This window comes from Osmia lignaria, unplaced genomic scaffold (assembly GCF_051020975.1).
Source record: "Osmia lignaria lignaria isolate PbOS001 unplaced genomic scaffold, iyOsmLign1 scaffold0013, whole genome shotgun sequence".
In the NCBI taxonomy this organism is placed as follows: domain Eukaryota; kingdom Metazoa; phylum Arthropoda; class Insecta; order Hymenoptera; family Megachilidae; genus Osmia; species Osmia lignaria.
Window position 1 is genome coordinate 14,184,222 of NW_027478167.1, and position 23,310 is coordinate 14,207,531.

At 33.8% G+C, this 23,310-nt stretch overlaps 2 long non-coding RNA genes across 3 annotated transcripts; both read right to left on the reverse strand.

Annotated features, from left to right (window-relative positions):
- Positions 1-3,841: 3,841 nt before the first annotated feature.
- LOC117611306 (uncharacterized) lies at positions 3,842-5,008 on the reverse strand. Of its 2 annotated transcripts, none has more exons than XR_013063965.1 (2): positions 4,289-5,008; positions 3,842-4,149 (listed from the first exon to the last, which is right to left on the reverse strand). It is a non-coding gene; the product is annotated as an uncharacterized LOC117611306 (long non-coding RNA). The 2 variants fall into 2 exon arrangements; XR_013063964.1 differs by lacking the exon at positions 4,289-5,008 and adding an exon at positions 4,226-4,263.
- An 11,880-nt stretch (positions 5,009-16,888) lies between these two features.
- On the reverse strand, positions 16,889-17,922 carry LOC143306588 (uncharacterized). Its single transcript, XR_013063966.1, has 2 exons — positions 17,273-17,922; positions 16,889-17,196 (listed from the first exon to the last, which is right to left on the reverse strand). It is a non-coding gene; the product is annotated as an uncharacterized LOC143306588 (long non-coding RNA).
- Between the last annotated feature and the right edge of the window lie 5,388 nt (positions 17,923-23,310).

Genomic DNA, 23,310 nt, shown 5'->3' on the forward strand with positions numbered 1-23,310 from the left:
TCTCATGGTTCATATTATTTCATGTCTTTCGCGTCATTACGGGTATTGCATTTATTTATTTCCTTTATTTTGTGATTCAATACGTAGTCCGCTTGTCATCCGGCTGTTCGGCTTATTGTTTAGTTTATTTATTTTATTTTATTATATTTGTCATTTTCATCGATTCATATCCGTGGTACAACGTACTTAACGTGTTTATTGGTTACGTGGTTACGTGATTTACTTTTCTTGTTCTTTCGATTTTGATTTTCGATTATCTCATTCATAGTATTCATCGTATTTATTCCTTTATTTCTTTCTTATATCGTGGCTTACATATTTCATTTTGGTCTTTCCACGACGATGCAGCAGTGACATGTGCTGAAATAAATTGAATTGATTAATAAATAAATAAATTGGACAATCCGGGTTGTGTTTTTAATTGTTCCTCTTGTTCCAGTTCCAGTTTTGTTTTAGTTTATTTCAGGTTTAGTGTGTTTGTTTTAATGATGTGGTGCGATGAGGGATTGCTTATGTGCTTCTGGTGTAAATAGTTTTGTGTAGTTTATTTGTTGCGTGATGGGTGCTCATTTACTTTCCTTTCCTTTACTTACTTACTTATAATATTGTATTACATTCACGCTTTCTTGCTTTCATTCACGCCTTCTTTCACTCACGTTACCTTCCTTGCCTTCTTTATTTTTCTAAATCTTGCATTTACTTAATCTTCCCATTCATTCAGTCATTATTCATTAACTCATTCATTCATTCTGATCAATTAAAGTTAAATTAATGGATATGATATGATTTATTTTACTTTAGTTTTTATTTCTATGATGATGAGTGGTTTTGTCCATTCAAATGCTTTGATGGTGCAGGGTTTGTTATAATCTTATCATTTAAGTATCCTTATTTACTTATTTACTTATTTATTTATTTATTGTTAGTCTATACAATGGTATGGTGTTTATCGAACTACGCAGTTTACATTTGATTTGATTTGCTTTCTTGGTCACTTTAGTTACTTTATTTTGATACGTCATTCAATAACCAGCTCTATTTGCATTTGCATTGACATAACCATTTATCATTTACCATTTACCATTTATAATTTAGTTTATAACCTACTTTGGTGAGGAAATAGAGTGTCGTAGCTAATAATCTTTACGGTTATATTTCATTGAGTTCACTTCTTGTATGTTGTATTCTATTTTAGTATATTTCACTTTGTTTTACATTATATTACATTACATTATTTACATTATGTTGATTACAGCCTTCACTTTATATTTTATGCCTTATTATCTATCTTGTTATTTACCTCATCCTTCTTTATTATCTTTAATTGATTATTTCACTGTTCAGTCATTCATTCTTTCATTCTCTCATTGTTCATTCGTGTTGACACATTCCTGCCTTTTGCTCTCACTCACGCCTTCTTACCTTCTTTATTTTCTTTATTTTCATTATCTTCTTTATCTACCTTCTTTATTTTCCTTAATCTTTAATTTCCTTAATCGTTCCATCCATTCATTCATTATTCATTATTCATTATTCATTCACTCATTCATTCTGATCAATTAAAGTTAATGGATATGATTTATACTACTTTATTTTACTTTATTTTAATTAAGTTTTGCTTTCTACAATGATAAGTGGTTTTGTCCATCCAAATGCTTTGATTGTGCGTGAATTTTATTATAATCTTATCATTCAAGTACTCTTATTTATTATTTACTTATTTATTTATTCTATTATTTTATTTTATTTCATTTTATTCTTCTTTCAGTTTATACACTGGTATAGTGTGTATTGAACTACGTACTTTACATTTGATTTCATTGTTGCTTTAGCTATTTTATTTTGATACATCATCCAATAATCAGTTCTATTTGCATTTGCATTGACATAATCATTTACCATTTATAATTTAGTTTATAATCTACTTTGGTGAGGAAGTAGAGTGTTGTAGCTAATAATCTTTACGGTTATATTTCATTGAATTCACTTCTTGTATTTTGTATTTTGTATTCAGTTTATTATTGCATTCTGTTTTACATTATATTGCATTACTTATATTACAGTGCATTACATTACATTATTTACATCAGGTTGGTTACGGCCTTCACTTTTACTTTATGCTTATTATTTATTATTTACCTCATTATGTACCTCATTCTTCTTTAACATCTTTAATTGATTATTTCACTGTTCAGTCGTTCATTTTTGCATTCTCTCATTGTTTATTCATTGACACATTCCTGCTTTCTTGCTTTCACTTACGCCTTCTTACCTTCTTTATTTTCCTTAATCTTTAATTTCCTTAATCGTTCCATCCATTCATTCATTATTCATTATTCATTATTCATTCACTCATTCACTCATTCATTCTGATCAATTAAAGTTAATGGATATGATTTATACTACTTTATTTTAATTAAGTTTTGCTTTCTCTACAATGATAAGTGGTTTTGTCCATCCAAATGCTTTGATTGTGCGTGAATTTTATTATAATCTTATCATTCAAGTACTCTTATTTATTATATACTTATTTATTTATTCTATTTTATTTTATTTTATTTTATTTTATTTCATTTTATTCTTATTTCAGTTTATACACTGGTATAGTGTGTATTGAACTACGTACTTTACATTTGATTTCATTGTTGCTTTAGCTATTTTATTTTGATATATCATCCAATAATCAGTTCTATTTGCATTTGCATTGACATAATCATTTACCATTTATAATTTAGTTTATAACCTACTTTGGTGAGGAAATAGAGTGTTGTAGCTAATGATCTTTACGGTTATATTTCATTGAGTTCACTTCTGGTATTTTGTATTCTATTTTAGTATATTTCATTTTGTTTTACATTATATTACATTACATTAAATGACATTATTTACATTATGTTGGTACAGCCTTCACTTTATATTTTATGCCTTATTATTTATCTTGTTATTTACCTCATTCTTCTTTATTATCTTTAATTGATTATTTCACTGTTCAGTCATTCATTCTTTCATTCTCTCATTGTTTATTCGTTCTGACACATCCATGCTTTTTGCTCTCACTCACGCCTTCTTACCTTCTTTATTTCCTTAATCGTTCCATTCACTCATTCATTATTCATTCACTCACTCATTCTGATCAATTGAGGTTAATGGATATGATTGATTTATTTTACCTTATTTTACTTATTTTAATTAAGTTTTGCTATCTCTACTATGATAAGTGGTTTTGTCCATCCAAATGCTTTGATTGTGCGTGAATTTTATTATAATCTTATCATTCATCTACTCTTATTTATTATTTACTTATTTATTTATTCTATTTTATTTCATTTTATTCTTATTTCAGTTCATACACTGGTACAGTGTTTATTGAACTACGTACCTTATATTTCATTTCATCTATTTGTTGCTTTAGCTACTCTATTTTGATATGTCATTCATTAATTAGTTGTATTTGCAGTTGTATTGACATGACCATTTATCATCTACCATTTACCAGTTACAGTCTAACTTATAATCTACTCTGGTAAAGAAATAGAGTATTGTAGTTAATAATCTTTACAGTTATATCTATTGAATTCACTTCTTGTATTTTGTATTTTGTATTCAGTTTATTATTGCATTCTGTTTTGCATTATATTGCATTACTTATATTACAGTGCATTACATTACATTATTTACATTAGGTTGGTTACGGCCTTCACTTTTACTTTATGCTTATTATTTATTATTTACCTCATTATTTACCTCATTCTTCTTAATATCTTTAATTGATTATTTCATTGTTCAGTCGTTCATTTCATGCTGTCATTGTTCATTCATTCTGAATTAAATTGAATCAAGGTAACTGTTAAGATTTAGTTTATTTTGACTCACGATGGTACAAAGTTCTGTAAATGGCATTAATATTAATATAATTATGGTTTGTTTGCATACAATTATTCTATATATATTTTCTATATTTTAATTTATTTGTGCCACGTATCACTGTCTACCATCATTTATTTTATTTTATTTCTTGTCACCTCTATCCTTGGACATTCCTTGGACATTTTGACATTTTGATATTCTTCTCTGGTATTCTTTAATTCAATTTATTCAAGCCGTTTCTCTTCGATAATAGTATAGCTCTTTGATGACGGTGTGCTGTTCCTGTAGGAATTAATATTCATGTCATTAACTTGTGCTACTCTTGTTTAAATTTATTATGCGTTATTATATTCATTACCTTGTTTGTTTCTTTTCTCTTCTTTTTTTTTTTTTTTTTTTATATTTCCTTTCTGCTAGTTACCTGCTGCCTTGGTTGCTTTGATTCTACTTTGGTTACATTTATTTATTAACTGACTGGGTGTTACATGATTGGTCCTACGTGACTTTCCTGACTCCATGCGTTATCTGACGTTGTGAGATGGCTATATTTGATTTCGATTCTGTTTAGGTTGAATGTTTCATTCGTTTATTTATTCAGCCTTTCGTTCTGTGGTGGTTTCTTTGTTTCGTTGTTCTGCGTAGTTTGTTTCCTGCGGCGCGATAGGCAGTAACATGATGCGTCCTGCAATCTGCGGATCTTATTCGGGTTGATTTCATTTCGTTCATTTCATTCTATCTTCATCATTGTTTATACTTAACATTTACTTCATCCTACACTATTGCAAACGTATGATTTATATATTTATAAATAATAAATGATAGCCGTGGTATTGTTTTATTAATTGATTTATTCTTGATTTTAATCCGTCTGGGGTTCTATTTGTTGCCCGTTTGCTTTTATAATTACCTTTCCCGTGAGTCGTGGTAATGTTTTATTAATTGATTTATTCATGATTTTAATCCGTCTGGGGTCTTATTTGTCCGTTTATAATTACCTTTCCGTGAATAGTATTGGATATCGGACTTATCTTTTATGGTAAGTCTGATGGTAAGTATGGCTTCCTAGGATGGCGCGGTTGCGCGACGGATAGTTTAGCTGTCGGTAACTGAGATGTAGCAGATATCTGGCGCGCGGTGGGTAACTGCTGCGCGGCGGATAGCTGGTCGGTGGATAACCGTTACGGGATGAACGGCCGAGTATTGTATGGTAAATAAGTAGAATGCTTGTGGCCGATAATATTTGGCTGCCGGTGCTGCGGATGGTTACCAACTAAGGATAATTTGTAATTATTATCAACGGATAGTGTTGCGTACTTTACTTTATTTAGTGAGATACCGGAATGTCTTCCGCTATCGTTACCTTCCGTTGCATTCTATTCGTGTTTGGTTTCGTTCACTGTAATTTATTGAAAGTGTTTTATTGATGTATTTAGTCGCGGGCGCTTGTACGTCCCGTGTAATAATCAATTAATTAATTTGATAACTAATTTAATAGACAACAGACATAATGGGACGAACTGAAAATTTTACGAAATTCCTCGAAGGTTACGCATCTATATGGCGTATGGTTTATGGCTTAAGCTTCACGCGGTTTCTTATCTTTGGTTGACATGATCATCGGCGGCACTGGTTTACTCCATCTCCATGTGCCATGTACTCGGTTGTGACATGGAGGAGGATCGTGAATTAATTGAATCGTTAAATTGCTGAGTTCTGATTAGGCCATTAATATTGAATATTGAATATCGGTGCGTGTGAGTTTGTGATTTGTGCGTGTACCCATTGCAATGAGTGGTGACATGTGCTATTGTGCTCCGTTTTCTGATATATTATATATATATATTTATTTATATTTATTTATATATTTGTATATTTATATTTACATATTCATTATTCTTATACTTATACATATTTTTATACTCATACTTATACCCAATTTGCATATTGCATATTATTTGCAATAAATTCAGTTAGTATTGTGTAATATTGTGTAATATTTTGCATCATTATCCTTCTACGGCTAATTAATGAATAAAGTTAATTGACAGTTATATCTGAAACACTTAGTTGCCTTGTCGAGTGCTGAGTGTATTCATTTTATCTTACCGTACCTTCGTACCTTCTACCTTCTTAATATTATGTCTGTTCAGGATAATATAATCTGCCTCATTGCATATCCAACGTAATGGATTCTGTAAATTTATTTGATTTAGCCTCATTGGATGACTGCGTCTATGTGAGATGTATGAATGAGTGTATGGATATGCTTGTTGGTGGAATGTACTTCAATGTATCTTGTTCTATTCTATTTTATTTTGTGTCAGTTACGTTCGTCTATATACTATACTTTACACTTTCTTTACTTTCCTTACTCTCTCTATCTGCCTTTATTTGCCTTAACTTGATTAACTTCTTTAATAGCTCTATTGCTCACTCACTCATTCATTCATTCGCTTATTACCTACAATTATTATTTAGAGTTATTTGGATTTAAGTACGGTTAATTTTCTTGATAGGATAGATGATTTTGTCCATTCAAATGCTTGACAGCGCGTGGCTTCTGTTATAATCACACCATTTGAATTTCATTTCAAATACCCTACTTCTTTGCTTATTTATTTATTTATCTGTTATTCTTTATTTTATTCTTTTACTATATAATGGTGTGGTGTCTAATTGAACCACGCACCTTATATTTGATTTGTTTTTATTTGTCATTATATTTATTATTTACTATCTTTATACATCAGTCGGTTATGAATTTTTACCTTCTATTTGCATTTGCATGGACATAATCACCTACAATTTATAATCTATAATTTATAAAGTAGTGGGGATGGAGTCAATAATGTTTACGGTCATATTTAATTAGAATATAACTCACTTGTTGTATTTATCTTATTTTCTTTTACATTATTTTGCATTATATTACATTATGTCAGCTATGTCTGTTAAGCGTTACACACTTTCATTTTCTGTAGTTCCTCAGTTTGTGAATATCTTCAGCTGTTCCTCTCGCATTCAGTATTCATTCATTCATTTATTATTCATTTTTCATTTTGATGTTGTTTGATTATAGTTATACATTGATTTGAACTGATTTATTTTGATTTATTTTCTGATTCATATCTCCTTTCCGCCAGTTGCTTGTTGCCTTGCTGCCTTGACTTTATTCTGGTTTTATTTATTTTGTTAACTAATATTATTTGACTGGGTGTTGTTTGAATGGTTCCATGGGTTTTCCTGACTATATGCGTTTTATATTGATATTGCTTTGGTTTAGGGTCTTATTTTATTTATTTATTCGGCCTCTCATTCCTTGGCGGTTGTTTTCCTTTATCTTGATTGCCTTTTGTATAATTTGTTTCTTTGCGATGTTATCATGCAGTAACGCAGTGCGTCCTGCAATCTGCGCAATCTGCGGGACTTATTCGGGCTGATTCTATGATTTATTATTTTTATTATTTTTCTAATTATTTTATTGACTTATATCGTGTCAGGCTACTTTATGCGTTTTAACTATAATTATATTCTATCTTATTATTTTATCACAAACTTATATGATGTTTTATATAGGTAATGTATTTATAATCATAATATTGACTTATTTCTTTATATATTAATTAATTAATGCCTGATGTTGGCCCGTTTGAAGTTTATCTCTGATTCCATTGATTTAGCATAATTATCTTTTCGATTATAGTATTGTATACCAGACTTATCTTCGATGGTAAGTCTGATGGTAAGTACGGCTTCCCAGGATTGCGCGGCAGCACGATGGACGGTTCTGCAGTCGGTAACTGTGTAACTGGTAATTGGCGCGTGGTAGGTGACTACTACGCGGCAGATAATTTGCCTGTGGATAGCCGTTACGGAGTGAGCGGCCGAGTATCACTGTCTGATAAACGGATTATTTGTTGCTGGTAATATCCTTGGTACTGCGGTTGATTACCAACTAGGCATAGCTTGCGGCTTATGGTCATCTTTTGTAGGTACATTATCTTTGGTTTTGGACATTTTGATTCATTTTGATTTGTTTAAACTGTTTTGTTTATGCATTTTCGCTTTTCGCTTATGAGCACTTATATATACTCTATTATAATTACTTAATTACTTAATTTGATGGTTTGATGGATAATTGACGATTGATAACCATTATGGAGTGAACTAGGGAATTTTATGAACACTAGGTTCTATCTCTATATGTTTTATACTTTATGGTCTCGCTCTCGCTCTTTTACTCGGCCCGGTTTCAGTCTTAGGTAACATAGTTTTCGGTGACGCGTGTTTACTCTTCTCTTCTCCGGGCATTGTGCAAATTTGTGCATTATTTACTCGTCTGTGATCTGTGATGTGAAGTGATAACTAATTAACTATTTAATTCTTCTATTTAAGTATAAATCAAAATTTAATTGGTGCGAAGGTGATTGTGGTGAAATGCGCGCTCCACCGCGATGCATTGTGTTCCATTGCAGTGTATGTGTTTCAAAGTGGTGCTATTTACTCCGTTCTGTGTAAATTATAATATATTATATTATATTATTTATTTTTATATTATAGTCATATTTATATTCATGTTTATTACATTCAATTACCTTCTATCTCCGTTCAATTCAATCTATGTATTGAATAAAGTATTGAATATGTTATATTACTATATTATTATCTCAGATTTTGGATTATATTCAGTCATTTCAGTTATTTCAGTTACATTAGGTTATACTTAGGCAGTATTTTGCGCTACACTGTAAACTGTACTGTATTGTATTATATAACTCCCTATCTCCTATTCTTTATATTACTATAATTGAGTGAATAAACAAATGGGGTGATTAGCGGTGACATATGGTATATTGAATAAATTAGGTTAAATTAATTAAATGACTTTATAAGTGCTTGTTTTATTTTATTTCACCGTACCTGCCGTATTTACATATTTACATTATTATGTGATGACATATGTCTATATGCCTTAGTGTAGTTTAATTGGCCTTATTGCATGCTGAACATAATGGATTCAATGGAATTCACTAGAATCTATTAGAATTTGGTAGAGTTTGGTTTATATGGATTTGTTGTTTGAATGCATATATTATGTACGTTTCATTGTGCTGCGTTACCTTCATATATATTTTAAGGACAGTTTGATCCTGCGTTTTCTGTTGCATTGTGTTATGAGATGACTTAGGTGTCACTATTATGCTGTGTCTTGACTATATTAATCCATATACAAATTATATATTACAAATTTACATCTACTTAGTTCGGCTTTGACAATACTGTATGTATAATTTTGCACTTTCTTCTACCCATTTTGATATGGCTCAGTTGTTAATAAAGTAAGTGAGCGCAGCAATGTTTGTTTATACTTTGATAAGAATTGTTATTGCTCAAGGCGCCCTAATGGAATACTCCTTTTTCCTTTTGACACTTTTGTTTGATTATCGGTTTACTTCATTGCTTATTTATTTAGTTATTACTCAATGCAGCAGAGCTCAACGCAGTGTTGCGTGGTTAATTTAGTTTGGGTGTTGATTGTGTGTGCTAACATTTACTATTATACTTCCCTAACTAACTTTTCTTTCTTTTCTACTCTTTCTGCTACAGCTGCCTGTTTTACCACTCTTGCCAACAGCAATTTTTACTTCTACATTATCTTACTCATGCGATAGGATTGGAGTCTGAGTCTGTTTCTTACACTTTCGTTCTACACCTGGGTAGGGAACGGCTACTCTATGTGCCTGTTTTCTTCATGGGTATTCTGCATGCCTCCTTTACTTGCTTGGGTTGCTCGGACTTCGATGCTATAATGTTTGGGAGCGGTGTGTGTGTGTCTGGAGTACGTATGGGACAAGTCATCGAGGGTCGCAGCGTACCAAGACATGGCGCGGTCAACCGGGGAAAGGATTTCCCGGTTCCTGACCGTGGTCGAAGAACAAGCCCTGTGCTCACATATATGCCAGGCGGAACACATGGCGCGATCACCCGATGAGTGGGAAAGTCCTCCGGTTCCTGATCGTGACCGAAGAGAAAGTCCTGGCCTCGCTAATGGCAGGCAGGTGAAGTAGGGGCGCGATCACCCGTTGAGCAGGAGCTCCGGTTCCTGGTCGTGGCCGAAAAAGAAGCCCTGTCTTCGCATTGCAAGCAGGTGAAGTAGGGGCGCGATCACCCGATGAGTGGGAAAGTCCTCCGGTTCCTGATCGTTGCCGAAGAGAAAGTTTCCTGGCCTCGCTAATGGCAGGCAGGTGAAGTAGGGGCGCGATCACCCGTTGAGCAGGAGCTCCGGCTCTTGGTCGTGACCGAAGAGAAAGTTTCCTGACCTCGCTTATGGCAGGCTGGTGAAGACACGGCCCGATCACCCGTTGAGCAGGAGCTCCGGTGCCGATCGTGGTTGAAGAAAAATGGCCTGTCCTCGTGGTAGGTCGGGTGGGCGTGACGACTGCTAGGATAAGCCACATCTTCATTATCAACCTACCATGGTGGACGAAGATTGGGGCGATCAACCGGGAGATACGAAGTCCCGGGTCCTGATCGTGACCGAAGGAAAAGTCCTGTCCTGGCAAGTGCCAGGCAGGCTGAACACACGGCCCGATCACCCGATGAGTGGGAAAGTCCTCCGGTGCCGATCGTGGTTGAAGAAAAATGGCCTGTCCTCGTGGAAGGACAGGTGGGCGTGATGACTGCAAGGAAAAGCCACATCTTCATTATCAACCTACCATGGTGGACGAAGATTGGGGCGATCAACCGGGAGATACGAAGTCCCGGGTCCTGATCGTGACCGAAGAGAAAGTTCCTGGCCTTGCTAATGGCAGGCAGGTGAAGTAGGGGCGCGATCACCCGTTGAGTGGGAATCCTCCGGTTCCTGATCGTGGCCGAAGAGAAAGTTTCCTGGCCTCGCTAATGGCAGGCAGGTGAAGACACGGCCCGATCACCCGATGAGTGGGAAAGTCCTCCGGTGCCGATCGTGGTTGAAGAAAAATGGCCTGTCCTCGTGGAAGGACAGGTGGGCGTGATGACTGCAAGGAAAAGCCACATCTTCATTATCAACCTACCATGGTGGACGAAGATTGGGGCGATCAACCGGGAGATACGAAGTCCCGGGTCCTGATCGTGACCGAAGAGAAAGTTCCTGGCCTTGCTAATGGCAGGCAGGTGAAGTAGGGGCGCGATCACCCGTTGAGTGGGAATCCTCCGGTTCCTGATCGTGGCCGAAGAAAAATCCTGTGCTTTCTTGTACAGGTTGAAACATCCTACCGCTAGATCGGAGGTGTGACGGCGTGGATCCTCAACCCCCCGTGGTTGCCTAGCGCACGGCGGATTGAGGTGAGACGAAAGCGCAAATGTAAGCTAGGGAGCAGAAGCGCCGTTGCGGCTATCGTCGGTACATCTGGGATATCCCCAAAGGATGAAAGGGTACCGACGGCCTACGTTAGGGAAGAGGTTTTTAGTGGGTAGTATATCAGGCCGCGGACGCCCCTTCTGGGCGCCGCTGGGTCGCCCCTTCTGGGCTGTGACCCTTTTCCTTTGTGCTCGCCCTTCAGGGTTGGGCTGTCAGGTTGCCCCTTCTGGGTTGCCTCTTTGGGTTTGCCCCCACCAAATGGGCGCCAGGCCCCCCTTCAGGGGATATGAGTCCCACACTGCCCGGGCCCCCTCTAGCCGAATAGACGAACAGGGGATAACCTGCGCGTGCGTAAATGCATTTTCCTCTTCTGTCAACCAAAAAAAAAAAAAAAAAAAAAAAAAAAAAAAAAAAAAAAAAAAAGGGATAGGTTAGGGTTAGGTGGATTCCCGCTCGACGCGTCGAGGAGAGCGGACGTGTTTCGTGGTCGCTCCGTGGTTAGTTTTGCAACGCGGTGAAAAGCGGCTTATTTATTCGCGTTTTTTGTTAAATAGTGTTTATTAAGTGTTCGGGAGTGCTATTGTTGTGTTTTGTGATTAAATAATGTGTTAATTTGTTGTTAAATAACGAAAATGTGATGTGCGTGTTACGCGGCATTTCCACGTGTATTCCCGGTATTCGTGGCATTAATTATGAACATTAGACATTATGTACGGATAAATTTGATTAATCGGGAACGTTTCGCATTAAAATTCCGCGTTTTTTGTGACTTTTTGTGATTAAATTAATGAAGACAACGCATGCAAGATCAGACAGGATTGACAGGTTTTCAAGATGGCTGCTGTGGTTGGACAAGGATAGTCAACTTGCACGCGCGACCCGGGCCTTGGATAGAAGAGGACAGACGATGGGAAATTAGGTCAACGGTTTGGTGACGTATTATTTTTATTCCTTTATTCTGATTTTATTCTGATTTTATTTTGTTTTCCGTTAATTGCGTCGGTTTATTAAGTGATTTGTGTAAAAGTGCATCGATATTTTTTCAATATTTTTCGATATTCCATCGTTATGTGTGTATTATTATATTAATTTATATTAATTTACTTTATTTTACTATCTGGTTGCATGCGTTTGACTGGCGCGTTATTCCGCTGTATTATTTATTTAATTATTTATTATTTATTAACACATTCGATTAATCGATTCGATTATTCGATTAGCCGGTGTTGCATATTTTCGTCGTATTTATTCGTCGTATTTTATTATTTCCACTATTTTCCATTGTCATTTTAACGCGTTTATTAATTCACATAATTTATCTTCATTTATCTTCATTTCATTTTTATTTTATTTTACATATTTCGCTTCATTATTTCATTGTTTCATTGTCTATAGTGTTCTATATTTTATTTTACTTTTCCTTTGCCGTTTATACTTATATATTTTTATTTATATTTCACATTATTTTGTGCTACTTTGCGTTTGTTTCATTTACTTTATATTATTTTATTTATTATGGTACAGTGGGGTAGTGTGCCTTGATAATTTATGCAACTTGCGTTATATTCATTATTTGTTTTATTTATTTTATTACCGTAATTTCATTCTATCTCATTGTTGTCTTTTATTTATTTAATTATTCGCAACGGTATAATTGTGTGATTAATAAACCTGCGCAATTTACGTCCCTTTGCGTGATTTAATTGTTCAATTTATTTATCGTCTTATCGTATTTGCCGTTCTATTTGGTTCTATATATATTAATATCAGTGGTTAATATCGCTGTTTGGTGTGTTAATGGTTTACGCGGTTTACATTGCTGTCTCGTCTTATTTATTTCATTACCCATCGTATTCTATTTTATTTATTTTATTTACCATCTACATTCATATTTCATATCTCATGGTTCATATTATTTCATGTCTTTCGCGTCATTACGGGTATTGCATTTATTTATTTCCTTTATTTTGTGATTCAATACGTAGTCCGCTTGTCATCCGGTTGTTCGGCTTATTGTTTAGTTTATTTATTTTATTTTATTATATTTGTCATTTTCATCGATTCATATCCGTGGTACAACGTATTTAACGTGTTTATTGGTTACGTGGTTACGTGATTTACTTTTCTTGTTCTTTCGATTTTGATTTTCGATTATCTCATTCATAGTATTCATCGTATTTATTCCTTTATTTCTTTCTTATATCGTGGCTTACATATTTCATTTTGGTCTTTCCACGACGATGCAGCAGTGACATGTGCTGAAATAAATTGAACTGATTAATAAATAAATAAATTGGACAATCCGGGTTGTGTTTTTAATTGTTCCTCTTGTTCCAGTTCCAGTTTTGTTTTAGTTTATTTCAGGTTTAGTGTGTTTGTTTTAATGATGTGGTGCGATGAGGGATTGCTTATGTGCTTCTGGTGTAAATAGTTTTGTGTAGTTTATTTGTTGCGTGATGGGTGCTCATTTACTTTCCTTTCCTTTACTTACTTACTTATAATATTGTATTACATTCACGCTTTCTTGCTTTCATTCACGCCTTCTTTCACTCACGTTACCTTCCTTGCCTTCTTTATTTTTCTAAATCTTGCATTTACTTAATCTTCCCATGCATTCAGTCATTATTCATTAACTCATTCATTCATTCTGATCAATTAAAGTTAAATTAACGGATATGATATGATTTATTTTACTTTAGTTTTTATTTCTATGATGATGAGTGGTTTTGTCCATTCAAATGCTTTGATGGTGCAGGGTTTGTTATAATCTTATCATTTAAGTATCCTTATTTACTTATTTACTTATTTATTTATTTATTGTTAGTCTATACAATGGTATGGTGTTTATCGAACTACGCAGTTTACATTTGGTTTGATTTGCTTTCTTGGTCACTTTAGTTACTTTATTTTGATACGTCATTCAATAATCAGCTCTATTTGCATTTGCATTGACATGACCATTTATCATTTACCATTTACCATTTATAATTTAGTTTATAACCTACTTTGGTGAGGAAATAGAGTGTCGTAGCTAATAATCTTTACGGTTATATTTCATTGAGTTCACTTCTGGTACTTTGTATTCTATTTAGTATATTTCATTTTGTTTTACATTATATTACATTACACTATTTACATTATGTTGATTACAGCCTTTATTTTATATTTTATGCCTTATTATCTATCTTGTTAGTTACCTCATCCTTCTTTATTATCTTTAATTGATTATTTCACCGTTCAGTCATTCATTCATTCTCTCATTGTTTATTCGTTCTGACATAGTACTGCTTTTTGCTCTCACTCACGCCTCCTACCTTCTTTATTTTCCTTAATCTTTAATTTCCTTAATCGTTCCATTCATTCATTTATTATTTATTCATTATTCATTATTCATTCACTCATTCATTCTGATCAATTAAAGTTAATGGATATGATTTATATTACTTTATTTTACTTTATTTTAATTAAGTTTTGCTCTCTCTACAATGATAAGTGGTTTTGTCCATCCAAATGTTTTGATTGTGCGTGAATTTTATTATAATCTTATCATCCAAGTACTCTTATTTATTATTTACTTATTTATATATTCTATTTTTATTTTATTTTATTTCATTTTATTCTTATTTCAGTTTATACACTGGTATAGTGTGTATTGAACTACGTACTTTACATTTGATTCATTGTTGCTTTAGCTATTTTATTTTGATACATCATCCAATAATCAGTTCTATTTGCATTTGCATTGACATAATCATTTACCATTTATAATTTAGTTTATAATCTACTTTGGTGAGGAAGTAGAGTGTTGTAGCTAATAATCTTTACGGTTATATGTCATTGAATTCACTTCTTGTATTTTGTATTTTGTATTCAGTTTATTATTGCATTCTGTTTTACATTATATTGCATTACTTATATTACAGTGCATTACATTACATTATTTACATCAGGTTGGTTACGGCCTTCACTTTTACTTTATGCTTATTATTTATTATTTACCTCATTATGTACCTCATTCTTCTTTAACATCTTTAATTGATTATTTCACTGTTCAGTCGTTCATTTTTGCATTCTCTCATTGTTTATTCGTTGACACATTCCTGCTTTCTTGCTTTCACTTACGCCTTCTTACCTTCTTTATTTTCCTTAATCTTTAATTTCCTTAATCGTTCCATCCATTCATTCATTATTCATTATTCATTATTCATTCACTCATTCACTCATTCATTCTGATCAATTAAAGTTAATGGATATGATTTATACTACTTTATTTTAATTAAGTTTTGCTTTCTCTACAATGATAAGTGGTTTTGTCCATCCAAATGCTTTGATTGTGCGTGAATTTTATTATAATCTTATCATTCAAGTACTCTTATTTATTATATACTTATTTATTTATTCTATTTTATTTTATTTCATTTTATTCTTATTTCAGTTTATACACTGGTATAGTGTGTATTGAACTACGTACTTTACATTTGATTTCATTGTTGCTTTAGCTATTTTATTTTGATATATCATCCAATAATCAGTTCTATTTGCATTTGCATTGACATAATCATTTACCATTTATAATTTAGTTTATAACCTACTTTGGTGAGGAAATAGAGTGTTGTAACTAATAATCTTTACGGTTATATTTCATTGAGTTCGCTTCTGGTATTTTGTATTCTATTTTAGTATATTTCATTTTGTTTTACATATTATTACATTACATTACATGACATTATTTACATTATGTTGGTTACAGCCTCACTTTATATTTTATGCCTTATTATTTATCTTGTTATTTACCTCATTCTTCTTTATTATCTTTAATTGATTATTTCACTGTTCAGTCATTCATTCTTTCATTCTCTCATTGTTTATTCGTTCTGACACATTCCTGCTTTTTGCTTTCACTTACGCCTTCTTACCTTCTTTATTTCCTTAATCGTTCCATTCACTCATTCATTATTCATTCACTCACTCATTCTGATCAATTGAGGTTAATGGATATGATTTATTTTACCTTATTTTACTTATTTTAATTAAGTTCTGCTATCTCTACTATGATAAGTGGTTTTGTCCATCCAAATGCTTTGATTGTGCGTGAATTTTATTATAATCTTATCATTCATCTACTCTTATTTATTATTTACTTATTTATTTATTCTATTTTATTTCATTTTATTCTTATTTCAGTTCATACACTGGTACAGTGTTTATTGAACTACGTACCTTATATTTCATTTCATCTATTTGTTGCTTTAGCTACTCTATTTTGAGATGTCATTCATTAATTAGTTGTATTTGCAGTTGTATTGACATGACCATTTATCATCTACCATTTACCAGTTACAGTCTAACTTATAATCTACTCTGGTAAAGAAATAGAGTATTGTAGTTAATAATCTTTACGGTTATATCTATTGAATTCACTTCTTGTATTTTGTATTTTGTATTCAGTTTATTATTGCATTCTGTTTTGCATTATATTGCATTACTTATATTACAGTGCATTACATTACATTATTTACATTAGGTTGGTTACGGCCTTCACTTTTACTTTATGCTTATTATTTATTATTTACGTCATTATTTACCTCATTCTTCTTAATATCTTTAATTGATTATTTCATTGTTCAGTCGTTCATTTCATGCTGTCATTGTTCATTCATTCTGAATTAAATTGAATCAAGGTAACTGTTAAGATTTAGTTTATTTTGACTCACGATGGTACAAAGTTCTGTAAATGGCATTAATATTAATATAATTATGGTTTGTTTGCATACAATTATTCTATATATATTTTCTATATTTTAATTTATTTGTGCCACGTATCACTGTCTACCATCATTTATTTTATTTTATTTCTTGTCACCTCTATCCTTGGACATTCCTTGGACATTTTGACATTTTGATATTCTTCTCTGGTATTCTTTAATTCAATTTATTCAAGCCGTTTCTCTTCGATAATAGTATAGCTCTTTGATGACGGTGTGCTGTTCCTGTAGGAATTAATATTCATGTCATTAACTTGTGCTACTCTTGTTTAAATTTATTATGCGTTATTATATTCATTACCTTGTTTGTTTCTTTTCTCTTCTTTTCTTTTATATCTCCTTTCTGCTAGTTACCTGCTGCCTTGGTTGCTTTGATTCTACTTTGGTTACATTTATTTATTAACTGACTGGGTGTTACATGATTGGTCCTACGTGACTTTCCTGACTCCATGCGTTATCTGACGTTGTGAGATGGCTATATTTGATTTCGATTCTGTTTAGGTTGAATGTTTCATTCGTTTATTTATTCAGCCTTTCGTTCTGTGGTGGTTTCTTTGTTTCGTTGTTCTGCGTAGTTTGTTTCCTGCGGCGCGATAGGCAGTAACATGATGCGTCCTGCAATCTGCGGATCTTATTCGGGTTGATTTCATTTCGTTCATTTCATTCTATCTTCATCATTGTTTATACTTAACATTTACTTCATCCTACACTATTGCAAACGTATGATTTATATATTTATAAATAATAAATGATAGCCGTGGTATTGTTTTATTAATTGATTTATTCTTGATTTTAATCCGTCTGGGGTTCTATTTGTTGCCCGTTTGCTTTTATAATTACCTTTCCCGTGAGTCGTGGTAATGTTTTATTAATTGATTTATTCATGATTTTAATCCGTCTGGGGTCTTATTTGTCCGTTTATAATTACCTTTCCGTGAATAGTATTGGATATCGGACTTATCTTTTATGGTAAGTCTGATGGTAAGTATGGCCTCCTAGGATGGCGCGGTTGCGCGACGGATAGTTTAGCTGTCGGTAACTGAGATGTAGCAGATATCTGGCGCGCGGTGGGTAACTGCTGCGCGGCGGATAGCTGGTCGGTGGATAACCGTTACGGGATGAACGGCCGAGTATTGTATGGTAAATAAGTAGAATGCTTGTGGCCGATAATATTTGGCTGCCGGTGCTGCGGATGGTTACCAACTAAGGATAATTTGTAATTATTATCAACGGATAGTGTTGCGTACTTTACTTTATTTAGTGAGATACCGGAATGTCTTCCGCTATCGTTACCTTCCGTTGCATTCTATTCGTGTTTGGTTTCGTTCACTGTAATTTATTGAAAGTGTTTTATTGATGTATTTAGTCGCGGGCGCTTGTACGTCCCGTGTAATAATCAATTAATTAATTTGATAACTAATTTAATAGACAACAGACATAATGGGACGAACTGAAAATTTTACGAAATTCCTCGAAGGTTACGCATCTATATGGCGTATGGTTTATGGCTTAAGCTTCACGCGGTTTCTTATCTTTGGTTGACATGATCATCGGCGGCACTGGTTTACTCCATCTCCATGTGCCATGTACTCGGTTGTGACATGGAGGAGGATCGTGAATTAATTGAATCGTTAAATTGCTGAGTTCTGATTAGGCCATTAATATTGAATATTGAATATCGGTGCGTGTGAGTTTGTGATTTGTGCGTGTACCCATTGCAATGAGTGGTGACATGTGCTATTGTGCTCCGTTTTCTGATATATTATATATATGTATTTATTTATATTTATTTATATATTTGTATATTTATATTTACATATTCATTATTCTTATACTTATACATATTTTTATACTCATACTTATACCCAATTTGCATATTGCATATTATTTGCAATAAATTCAGTTAGTATTGTGTAATATTGTGTAATATTTTGCATCATTATCCTTCTACGGCTAATTAATGAATAAAGTTAATTGACAGTTATATCTGAAACACTTAGTTGCCTTGTCGAGTGCTGAGTGTATTCATTTTATCTTACCGTACCTTCGTACCTTCTACCTTCTTAATATTATGTCTGTTCAGGATAATATAATCTGCCTCATTGCATATCCAACGTAATGGATTCTGTAAATTTATTTGATTTAGCCTCATTGGATGACTGCGTCTATGTGAGATGTATGAATGAGTGTATGGATATGCTTGTTGGTGGAATGTACTTCAATGTATCTTGTTCTATTCTATTTTATTTTGTGTCAGTTACGTTCGTCTATATACTATACTTTACACTTTCTTTACTTTCCTTACTCTCTCTATCTGCCTTTATTTGCCTTAACTTGATTAACTTCTTTAATAGCTCTATTGCTCACTCACTCATTCATTCATTCGCTTATTACCTACAATTATTATTTAGAGTTATTTGGATTTAAGTACGGTTAATTTTCTTGATAGGATAGATGATTTTGTCCATTCAAATGCTTGACAGCGCGTGGCTTCTGTTATAATCACACCATTTGAATTTCATTTCAAATACCCTACTTCTTTGCTTATTTATTTATTTATCTGTTATTCTTTATTTTATTCTTTTACTATGTAATGGTGTGGTGTCTAATTGAACCACGCACCTTATATTTGATTTGTTTTATTTGTCATTATATTTATTATTTACTATCTTTATACATCAGTCGGTTATGAATTTTACCTTCTATTTGCATCTGCATGGACATAATCACTTACAATTTATAATCTATAATTTATAAAGTAGTGGGGATGGAGTCAATAATGTTTACGGTCATATTTAATTAGAATATAACTCACTTGTTGAATTTGTCTTATTTTCTTTTACATTATTTTGCATTATACTACATTATGTCAGCTATGTCTGTTAAGCGTTACACACTTTCATTTGCTGTAGTTCCTCAGTTTGTGAATATCTTCAGCTTTTCCTCTCGCATTCAGTATTCATTCATTCATTTATTATTCATTATTCATTTTGATGTTGCCTGATTATAGTTATACATTGATTTGATCTGACTTATTTTGATTTATTTTCTGACTCATATTTCCTTTCCGCCAGTTGCTTGTTGCCTTGCTGCCTTGACTTTATTCTGGTTTTATTTATTCTGTTAACTAATATTATTTGACTGGGTGTTGTCTGAATGGTTCCATGGGTTTTCCTGACTATATGCGTTTCATATTGATTTTGCTTTGGTTTAGGGTCTTATTTTATTTATTTATTCGGCCTCTCATTCCTTGGCGGTTGTTTTCCTTTATCTTCATTGCCTTTTGTATAATTCGTTCTTTGTGACGTTATCATGCAGTAACGCAGTGCGTCCTGCAATCTGCGCAATCTGCGGGACTTATTCGGGCTGATTTTATGATTTATTATTTTTATTATTTTTCTAATTATTTTATTGACTTATATCGTGTCAGGCTACTTTATGCGTTTTAACTATAATTATATTCTATCTTATTATTTTATCACAAACTTATATGATGTTTTATATAGGTAATGTATTTACAACCATAATATTGACTTATTTCTTTATATAATAATTAATTAATGCCTGATGTTGGCCCGTTTGAAGTTTATCTCTGATCCCATTGATTTAGCATAATTATCTTTTCGATTATAGTATTGTATACCAGACTTATCTTTGATGGTAAGTCTGATGGTAAGTACGGTTTCCCAGCATTGCGCGGCAGCACGATGGACGGTTCTGCAGTCGGTAACTGTGTAACTGGTAACTGGTAATTGGCGCGTGGTAGGTAACTACTGCGCGGCAGATAATTTGCCTGTGGATAGCCGTTACGGAGTGAGCGGCCGAGTATCACGGAGTGAGCGGCCAAGGTAATATCCTTGGTTCTGCGGTTGATTACCAACTAGGCATAGCTTGCGGCTTATGGCCATCTTTTGTAGGTACATTATCTTTGGTCATTTTGATTCATTTTGATTTGTTTAAACTGTTTTGTTTATGCATTTTCGCTTTTCGCTTATGAGCACTTATATATTCTCTACTATAATTACTTAATTACTTAATTTGATGGTTTGATGGATAATTGACGGTTGATAACCATTATGGAGTGAACTAGGGAATTTTAATTTTATGAACACTAGGTTCTATCTCTATATGTTTTATGTTTTATGCTTTATGGTCTCGTTCTCGCTCTTTTACTCGGCCCGGTTTTCAATCTTAGGTAACATAGTTTTCGGTGACGCGTGTTTACTCTTCTCTTCTCCGGGCATTGTGCAAACTTGTGCATTATTTACTCGTCTGTGATCTGTGATGTGAAGTGATAACTAAATTAATTATTTAATTCTTCTATTTAAGTATAAATCAAAATTTAATTGGTGCGAAGGTGATTGTGGTGAAATGCGCGCTCCACCGCGATGCATTGTGTTCCATTGCAGTGTATGTGTTTCAAAGTGGTGCTATTTACTCCGTTCTGTGTAAATTATAATATATTATATTATATTATTTATTTTATATTATGGTCATATTTATATTCATGTTTATTACATTCAATTACCTTCTATCTCCGTTCAATTCAATCTATGTATTGAATAAAGTATTGAATATGTTATATTACTATATTATTATATCAGATCTTGGATTATATTCAGTTATTTAAGTTATTTCAGTTACATTAGGTTATACTTAGTCAGTATTTTGTGCTACACTGTAAACTGTATTGTATTGTATTATATAACTCCCTATCTTCTATTCCATTATATTATTATAGTCGAGTGAATAAACGAATGAGGTGATTAGCGGTGGATATGGTATATTGAATAAATTAGGTTAAATTAATTAAACGACTTGACAAGTGCTTGTTTTATTTCACCGTACCTGCCGTATTTACATATTTACATTATTATGTGATGACATGTGTCTATATGCCTTAGTGTAGTTTAATTGGCCTTATTGCATGCTGAACATAATGGATTCAATTCACTAGAATCTATTAGAATTTGGTAGAGTTTGGTTTATATGGATTTGTTGTTTGAATGCATATATTATGTACGTTTCATTGTGCTGCGTTACCTTCATATATATTTTAAGGACAGTTTGATCCTGCGTTTCCTGTTGCATTGTGGTATGAGATGACTTAGGTGTCACTACTATGCTGTGTCTTGGTTATATTAATATATATTAATCCATATACAAATTATACATTATAAATTTAAATTTACATTTACTTAGTCCGGCTTTGACTATATTGCACTTTCCTACCCATTTTGATATGGTTCAGCTGTCAATAAGTAAGTGAGAGCAGCAATTTCTTTATACTTTGACAGGAATTGTTGTTCCTCAAGGCGCCCTAATGGAATACTTTGTTTTCCTTCCTTTTAATTGATTACCGGCCTACTTCATTGCTTACTTACTTGGTTGTTACTCAATGCAGCAGAGCTGAACGCAGTGTTGTGTGGTTAATTTGGTTGGGTGTTGATTATATGCTAATATTTACTATTATACTTCCCTAACTAACTTTCTTTTCTACTCTTTTCTATTCTCTCTGCTACAGCTGCTTGTTTTTTGTTTTACCGCTCTTTTGCCAATGGCAATTTACTTCTACATTATCTTACTCGTGCGATATGATTGGAGTCTGAGCTTGTTTCTTACACTTTCGTTCTTCACCTGGCTAGGCAGTGGCTACTCTATGTGCCTACTGTCTTCATGGGCATCCTGCATGCCTCCTTTCACCTGCTTGGGTTGTTTGAACGTTCAATGCTATGCTTTCTGGGAACGGTGTGTGTGTGGCTGGAGTATGTATGGGACAAGTCATCGAGGGTTGCAGCGTACCAAGATATGGCGCGGTCAGCCGGGTAAAGGACTTCCCGGTTCCTGATCGTGGCCGAAGAAAAAGCTTCCTGACCTCGCTTATGGCAGGCAGGTGAAGACACGGCCCGATCACCCGTTGAGCAGGAGCTCCGGTGCCGATCGTGGTTGAAGAAAAATGGCCTGTCCTCGTGGTAGGACAGGTGGGCGTGATGACTGCTAGGAAAAGCCACATCTTCATTATCAACCTACCATGGTGGACGAAGATTGGGGCGATCAACCGGGAGATACGAAGTCCCGGGTCCTGATCGTGACCGAAGAAAAAGTCCTGTCCTGGCAAGTGCCAGGCAGGCTGAACACACGGCCCGATCACCCGATGAGTGGGAAAGTCCTCCGGTGCCGATCGTGGTTGAAGAAAAATGGCCTGTCCTCGTGGAAGGACAGGTGGGCGTGACGACTGCTAGGATAAGCCACATCTTCATTATCAACCTACCATGGTGGACGAAGATTGGGGCGATCAACCGGGAGATACGAAGTCCCGGGTCCTGATCGTGACCGAAG